The sequence below is a fragment of the Leguminivora glycinivorella genome, chromosome 20, assembly GCF_023078275.1.
Source record: "Leguminivora glycinivorella isolate SPB_JAAS2020 chromosome 20, LegGlyc_1.1, whole genome shotgun sequence".
Taxonomy (NCBI): Eukaryota; Metazoa; Arthropoda; class Insecta; order Lepidoptera; family Tortricidae; genus Leguminivora; species Leguminivora glycinivorella.
This window is the reverse complement of record NC_062990.1, coordinates 8,945,254-8,954,788: the sequence shown is the minus strand read 5'-3', so window position 1 is coordinate 8,954,788 and position 9,535 is coordinate 8,945,254.

Below are 9,535 nucleotides of genomic sequence, written 5' to 3'. Positions count from 1 at the left end.
AAGGACAAGTGCCGTTACATTAATTGGACGGTGTTATGGAATACCGAACTAAGCGCCAAAATCCGAAAAAAAAGTTATGAATGCAGTTCGTATATAAATGTGATAATCTATAGTATTGACTATTTCTTTGTTGAAAAATCATGCTTACAGCCTTATTTAAGGGGTAGAATCAAGCGACACGTTAAAATTTGTATGGTCCTGTGTACTAAGTCGTTACGTAAAAACGAATTGAACGCCAAATTTACTTTTACAAATTATAATAAGCGTATATTTTAAATCGCAAAATCGAGTTAAACGCCATAAAAATGTTATTAATTCGTTTTGGTTTAAAGTTTTGATGATTTATAAACGCAATATCGATTTAACCGCCCTAATAGTGTCGTTTAATTCGTTGTTACATATTTGAAATTGCAGGATATTTCGCTTAATGAGAACTAAGTATCAAGAGGTTTTGTTATATCATAATATCTTATGTGTGTAATCCTGGCTAGTACTAATGAATTATTATTAGTTACAATGCCAATTTTGCCATATATGCTGATTTTTTTGACATTTATTAAAAAAAGTTGATTGGAGAACAAAACTAAATAAAATTGTTAAACGGATTAGTCCTAATCATTGTGGAGGAAAACATTTTTGTTGATTTATTTAGCACTATTTACTCAAATATATGAAATTTTATTTTATTCCAGTATTCACTTTACCTCTAACAATTTGCATTAGGGATTGCAATCCAGCAGTGTTTTCAATCCAGCTGGATTTTTGCTGGATCGGCGCCAATCCAGCTGGATCCAGCGCGGATCCAGCAGGTAGAAAAAATGTCAAAAAAAAATTACATTTTGCTCTACTATAGGGCTGTTATTACTAAATTTAGTTGAAATAGTGAAAGGAAGGATGAAAACGCGCAATTTTGTAATCATAATTTATAAAAAAACCGGCCAAGAGCGTGTCGGACCACGCTCAGTGTAGGGTTCTGTAATTTTCCGTATTTTTCTCAAAAACTACTAAACCTATGAAGTTCAAAACAATTTTCCTAGAAAGTCTTTATAAAGGTCTACTTTTGTAATTTTTTTCATATTTATTAAACATATGGTTCAAAAGTTAGAGGGGGGGACGCACTTTTTTTTCCTTTAGGAGTGATTATTTCCGAAAATATAAATATTATCAAAAAACGATCTTAGTAAACCTTTATTCATTTTTAAATACCTATCCAACAATATATAACACATTGGGGTTGTAATAAAAAAAAATATCAGCCCCCACTTTGCATGTAGGGGGTACCCTAATAAAACAAGTTTTTCCATTTTTTTTTTTTGCACTTTGTTGGCGTGATTGATATACATAATTACATATATTACATATTGGTACCAAATTTCAGCTTTCTAGTGCTAACGGTTACTGAGATTATCCGCGGACGGACGGACGGACGGACGGACAGACAGACAGACAGACAGATAGACAGACATGGCGAAACTATAAGGTTTCCTAAGTGACTATTGAACCCTAAAAAACAGTTCTCTTATTTATCTCCCGACCGAATATCACTTCCCAACGCACGTTTCGCGGAATTTTATTCCGCCGAATCTTCATTTCCCAAATTAAAATATTGTTTTTTTTTTATTTGCCAACCTTGCATTTACCTACCAACTTAAAGTTTGGGTGTTTTTAGGGTTTTTCAAAAGGCCTTTTTTTTAAAAACCAAACTTTCATGTTATCTAATGTTTTACTTGACGTAATATACGACTAGTTGTTTATTGTATATACCAAATGTTTTATTGAACACCAAGAATATCTATGGCGTATTTCAAAAAATATTAAAAACTGAGTCTCCTATGAACTTCTAAATTTATTGACAGGGATGCAATTACGTATGGATATATTTTTAAATAGTTACCAACTTACTTTTTAAAAGAATATTGTTTAATTTGTAGGGACACGGCGGTGACGCATGCATTAGAGTCAGCAGTTATTAACTTATTATTTTGGAGCTTTAGCCACCAGTCATTGTTATTACATTTAAAAAGTTTATTCTGGGTTGCTCACGGTCAACCTAACACGGTCCTCCTCGTTTCGCTCGTCGTCGCCCCTAACTGGACTCTGTCATACATGATTATACTGCCAGCATAGTCCGTGAACAGAAAACTGCTACTTTGCTCCCTCCTAACAGGGAAGAAAAGTTACGAGTAAAATATACTTGTAAAAGTTGGCATTGATTTTTGGAAACCATTTTTAATCCTTATAGCAATCTACATTAAATAAAAAATGTCATTAAAAGTGTAACAACGATGAAGCGAAGGTACTACAATAAGTAGGTACATAAATAATGCTATCAACCAGACATGGCCTGCTTTTTTGGCACAACATTTGGTGCTTTTTTGCCACAACATTTGGGCATTCACTAGTTCACATTGAAAATTAGTAATTTACTTAGTAGGTATATTATACGTAGACAAACATCAATCAATATTCTGATCTAAACATAAGTTGAAACTTAAAAGAAATTTTGCGGTAACAGTCAATAATTAAGTAAATACTATAAATACATTTTGAGATCTTCAGTAGTTAATACAGTTTCAAACTACTTACGTTTTGAAAAAAATACACAATTGTAGCGAAATATACTTATTTTGTGCTAAGCGGCCACAGGCTACGTGCGGGAACGCGGAATCGTTTTAAACATGACGTAAAATAAGTTGATTGAAGTTAATTACGCATTTTATTGCAGATTTTTGTATTTGCGGATCCGCAGCGCTGGATCCAGCGCTGGCTGCTGGATCCAGCAGACCGAAAAATGCGCTGGATCCAGATGGATTGCTGGATGCTGGATCCAGCAATTGCAATCCCTAATTTGCATTAAAGAGTCAAGCGACAAAATATGTCTCATAGTACGCTACGACGAAATAAATTAACCTCATCCCAGTATTAGTTCAATAAAGAATCAAGCGGAAAAACGTTAATAACTTCGAAACTTGAATAGGTATGGTGTTATTTTTTTTATCTATTTAAATTATGAACACTTTTATAGGTTCAATGTCAAAATTAACTTTTTTACTTTATAAATGAACTTACAACAACTGATTCAAATTTCAAATCTTTCTAGCTCATTTTCTCGATTTCAACTAACTGTCGCTTGATCGCTTATTCCATAACACTGTCCAATTATACGTGTAAAAAGTGCAACACTAAAGGACACCTAAGTAGGATGTGTAAAACGAGTGTTAAAAAGTTGAACTTCATTGCTGAGGAAACCGATGACATACATGAAGGTATTGTAGATGTTTACTTATATAGTATCAGCTGTGATAACGGTGAACCTATGCAGCAGGTAGTGTCGATTTCTAACGAGAGTGTGCTATGCGAGGTAGATAGCGGAAGCGCTGTTTCAGTGCTACCTGTTAGTGTTTACAACCCGTTATTTAAAGGAAAATATGCCTTAAAAAGATCTAATGTACGATTAAACTGTTATAATGGTACCAAAATATTTCCTTTAGGCCGAGTTTTATTACCGGTTACTTTTGAGAATAGAACGGAGGAAATTGACATGTTTATTATAGAGGATACAGCAGATCAGCCAATTTTGTTAGGAAGGGATTTCATTAGCAAATTCGAATTACATCTGTGCAGTAATAAAAATTGTAATAAATTGAATTGCGAGGATGACGTCATTCGGTCGTTAAAGAATAGATATTCGAAAGTGTTTTCTAATGAGTTGGGCAGGTTCAATAAATATAAAATAAATCTTAAACTGAAAGACGATGCGCAATTTAAATTTTTTAAGCCTCGAACCGTGCCTTTGGCTTTAAAACCTAAAGTCGAGGAGGAGTTGAATAGATTAGTTGATTTAGGTATTTTGGAAAAGGTTAGCCATTCCGATATGGCTACACCTATTGTGCCTGTTTTGCGGCCCGACGGCAATATTCGAATTTGCGGTGACTATTCCGTGACCTTGAATAAATCATTGTTTATCGATAGCTATCCACTACCGCGTATCGAAGACCTATTTTCTAGGTTACACGGGGGGGAAGAATTCTCGAAATTAGATTTATCTAGGGCATATAACCAGTGTGAACTGGATGACGCATCAAAGAAATTGACATGTATAAATACGCACAAAGGGCTTTATTGTTATACACGTCTTGTGTTCGGCTTGTCCTCTGCACCGTGTATTTTCCAGCAAACTATCGAAAAATTATTGTCAGGCATAGACGGAATTTGCATATTTCTAGACGATGTACTTATAACTGGACCGAATCGGAAAATACACGTCGAGAGGCTCGAACAAGTTCTGAGTCGACTTAGTGATGCCGGTTTATGTTTAAAACAGGACAAATGCGAGTTATTTAAGAGTTCTGTGGAATACTTGGGGTTTGTAATCGATAAACATGGGTTACATAAATCAAAAAATAAAGTGCAGGCGATTCTTAATGCTAAAAGTCCGAAAAATGTATCTGAACTGCAATCTTTTTTAGGTTTGCTTAATTACTACCGGGCATTCGTACCTAACGCTTCGGGTATTTTAAACCCGTTGTACGCGTTGCTTAAAAAGGATTGTAAATGGCATTGGGGCGTGGAGCAAGAGGAGTCATTTGTGAAAATAAAGGATGAGTTAGCAAGTGAGCGAGTGTTAGCGCACTACAACCCCGATTACGTCACGATTTTAACCACGGATGCCGGACCGGCGGCTTTAGGGGCTATATTGGCTCAAAAACAACCGGACGGCTCCGAACGCGTCGTCCCTTATGCCTCCCGCTCGCTCACGCCCAGCGAAAAAAATTACGCTCAGATACAAAAAGAAGCGGCATCGCTAATTTTTGGAATAAAAAAATTCCATTATTATTTATACGGCAGATCGGTACCTTTTGTTTTAAGAACGGACCACAAACCCCTAGTATCAATTTTCGGATCCAAAAAAGGTGTTCCGGAATTAGCAGCTAATCGGTTGCAGCGTTATGCAATATTTCTGTCGGCTTATAACTATCAAATCGAGTACGTAAAAAGCGAACACAACGTTGCAGATTACTTGTCTAGGGCCACAGTTTACGAAACGCAAGGTTGTCCCGAAGGAGATATAGTTGACCGGGCCACATACATAAACTTTATATCTCATTCATTAAAACCTATTACGGCAAAAGATGTTTGTTTAGAAACAAAAAAAGATAAGGTATTATTGCGCGTCAAGTCATATATAGAAAATGGTTGGCCACGAAAATTGAACGACACTGATTTAAAAGTATTTTTTAACTGTCGTACAGAATTGACCTTGGAAGAAGGCTGCATTTTGCGTGGCCATAAAGTAGTCATACCTTCAATTTTCCGGGAGCAACTTTTAAATGAGTTGCATGATTCTCATTTGGGGGTAGTAAAAACTAAATCGGAAGCTAGGAAACGAATGTGGTGGCCTAATATAGACCAGCACATTGAACAAAAGATTGGGTCATGTAGCGTGTGCATTCCACTAAGAAACGCTCCCGCGCGTTCTCCGCTCGCTCCGTGGCCATACCCGGCGCGCTGGGAGCGCGTGCACCTGGACATGTGCGCCGTGCAGACGCGGCAGTTCCTTATCGCCGTGGATGCGCATTCCAAGTGGGTCGAGTGTTACATAATGACACAGACCGACACCGCTAGTGTAATTATGAAATTAGCTGACATGTTTAGTAGATTTGGACTCGTTCGCACCCTCGTTACAGATAATGCCACAAATTTTTGTTCGACGTTGTTTGCAGAATTTTGTATGTTGAATGAAATAAAACATATAACTATTGCACCTTATCACCCAAATTCGAATGGCCAGGCAGAGAAAAGTGTTAATTTTTTTAAAAAAGGCATAAAGGCAATTCTTGCACAAAATCCCTCTCAGTCAAGTTTCAATATTAAATTAAGTAAATTATTATTCGATTATAGAAATTCGGTTCATTGTACCACTGGATTCTCTCCCGCTCAACTATTGCTGGGCCGATCGTTACGCTCTCGACACGACTTGCTGCGCGCGCCGAGCGCTCCCGGCGCTGACGCCGACACCGACGCCGGTAATCACGCCGACGCCGACGGCGACGCCAACGCGCCCTCTCCGCACCGTCCGTTGTCATTGGCTTCCTCGGCTAATCAAAATGTTATTTCCAAACAGATCTCACAATGTAAACAATACGGCGGGCAGAGGAAATGTAATTTCAAAAGGGGGATAACGTTTTAGTAAAATCGTTTTTTAAGAATGGTACAAAGTATACATGGAAAAGAGGTACTATTGAGAATAAAATTGGATCCAGAATGTTTATTATAAAAATAACGGACCTGAATGTAAAAATAAAGAAACACGTCGATCAATTGCTGCATTACAAAGGCGACTCCAACGAGTCAGATAGCGACGTCCCGACTGTACACATCGAGCACGACGACGACGTCGAGTTGGCACCGACCGACGTACCTCCGCCCCAAGAGCTCACAGAGGGCGGCACCGACGTTCTAAATCCTCGTGAGTCATCTCCGGACATGTCTTTCGAGAGTGTCGGTTCATCGGTCAGCTCTCCACAGAGGCAGTCGGTGGAAGAGGATACGTCAGATTGTCCGTTGGAGGTCGTGGAGGCGGACGACAACGGCGTGGAGCCAGATGCTCCGGCCGAAGGTCACGGCCCTGACAACAGGTGGCAACGGCCGATAAGGAGTACCAGGAACAGGGACGTGAATTATAAAATTTAATAAACCCCCAAATTGTAGGAATAGAACTGCCGTGTGAAATAAGCTGTATATAACTGTATTTTTTTTTGTTCAAGTACCTTATTGAAACTTGTTTATTTTTTTTTCTTTCTGTTTATGTAGTTCTACGTTGTTACTTAAATCCTGTTAACCGAAATTGAACCACATTAACGTTCAATAGGGTTTAAAATTGCATAGGATTAAGAAGTTAAACTAGCGTCATAATTTTTGGGGAGGGGTAAAGGATACTGTTCTTGTATATTTGTTAACTTTTTAGTTTATTGGAAACATTAATGTTGGTAACTTTATTTTCAAATGTAGGTAAATGAAATGTTACATTGTTTGGTTAAATATTGGTGGAGGGATTGTAGTATTTTGGTAATGTAGGTAGCTCATAAAAACATGTCTACTGTCAGTTTGCCGTAAAATACATAACCGTTACGTTGCTAATCTAAGTGTTTTAATTCTAAATTAAGCCTGAATACAACAATTAGATGACGGAAAGTGTAATATTTCACCGACTAAAACTATCAATTTTACATTATTTTGACGTTTTTCTCGAAAGCAGCCTTAAGCTCGCTATCCCCCTCCATCGCACCGGGTTCATGTCCAACTCCTTCGCTCTGCAGGCAATTCGTCTTTGGAACGATCTCCCTCTCGCAATACGACAAGCACAGAGCAAGTTTTCCTTTAAACGTCAATTACGTAAACACTTCTCGCAGGTACACCAACGTTGTTATACAGTAATGGTTAAATATATTATATATTTTTAGTAAGTTTATGTATGTATATTATGGTACTTATTTACATGTATTGATGATGCATATAGTACTTAGATAGTGACTTATATCTATTTAAATTTCTGTTTTATTTTCCGCACCAATTGTAAATTTCTGTTTGGTCCAATGGTTGACTGGTAGAGAATGCCTTAAGGCATTAAGTTCGCCATTTGTACTTTATGTTGTGCAATAAAGGTTAAATAAATAAATAACTAGCTACAAACAGGGAATTTTGTATTCCCGTTTTGTAGCCAGTTACAAAATTTAGTTACCAAACGGTGGCCCAATACCCAATACGTAACCGGCTACAAACCGGGAATATTGATTCCCAATTTGTAGCCAGATACAAAACTTAGTTACCAAACGGCACTACTCTGGCCCAGTATGTAACCGGCTACAATATGGGAATCAAGATTCCCGGTTTGTAGCCTGGCAACTAATTGTTTTTAATAACCGTCTCTGATTGGTGGATAACGCGATAGATAAAAAAAATGTGTTTCAAATGCAGAAAAATTTGCCAGGCGTCGCAAATTAGTATAGAGCTGATGAAATAAATAAGACAAGCGAATTTTAAGACTTATATTAAATAAGAAAAACAAATAAAATTACACAGTAGTTATGACACGGCAAATTAGCTAGGCAGAGAGAGGGTTTTCGACAAGCACGAAAGTTATCCCAGAAACATTTCAGTGATAGTTTAAATGAAACTTTTCCAGTCATAAACGAGTCCAGTTGCATCAGTTGCATGGTACTCGTACATCATGAAAAATACGAACTTTAAATTTTCTTCTACACAATATTTTTTACAATAGTAAATAGTAAATGAGCCCTAAATTTAAGCACCAAATAAATGCGCTTTTGTAACCTAAATAAATAATTAATTACCAAAAAATATGCATATAGGTATATAACCGAATATAATAACACCAAATTTAGTAGCCCCTCCGGATAAACCCCCTGCACTCCACACCTCATGCACAGCGCTTTTGACCAGTCTCTTTAGACAGCGAAGCGATCTACAAACAGACGAACTGCCACCAAAAAGTGGGTTAGGTTAGGTTAGAACTGCGACCCCCACACAGACGAACTGCTACCAAAAAGTGGGCTAGGTTAGGTTAGAACTGCGACCCACACACAGACGAACTGCTACCAAAAAGTGGGTTAGGTTAAGTTAGAACTGTGACCCCCACACAGACGAACTGTTACCAAAAAGTGGTTAGGTTAGGTTAGAACTGCGACCCCCACACAGACGAACTGCTACCAAAAAGTGGGTTAGGTTAGGTTAGAACTGCCATCCCCACACAGACAAACTGCCATCAAAAAGTGGGTTAGGTTAGGTTAGAACTGCGACCCACACACAGACGAAAACTGCTACCAAAAAGTGGGTTAGGTTGGCCTACAGTATTTGAATCATTTTTACTTCACTAATTATTTTTGGGTTGACAACGAATATTTTGGGTGTTATGCACTTTAGCACGGCAAAATGTTGTTACAATTTCGGTTTCCATTTCAAATTAAAATGGTGTTTCAATATTGGTGATCATTTACAGTTTTCGGGTTATTAATTATTATTTTCTTTAACAAAAGTTACAATATTTTGGTTATCATTTTTCATTAAATTGGTACACTGATTTTGGTGCTCATTTACCAAAATTGGTGCTAAAATGGATTTTATTTGGTGTAAAATGTTACTAAATTAGGGGCCCAGTTAAACATGATCCATATAAATTATGTATCTGTTTTTTTTTTTTCAGTTTATGAGTGCTACACGGCCCTTGTGATTTACAGTTATGACCAGTCAAAACCACCACGTCCAGTCGATGACAACGAAAACCAATGCTGAATAATACACTTGTTTCTCAATTTTCAGATTAAATTATTATCATTTTGTTATTTCCTTTATTTATTTTCCTTCTTAAGTTAGGCTATTTATAATATTATTATAAAAAAAAAGGCAAAGAGCGTGTCGGACCACGCTCAGTGTAGGGTTTAGGGTTGCAAATAGAAAAAAAAACCAAATTTTTTTTTCAAAAGTATAAAATAAACATGAAAAAAACCGAGCACCA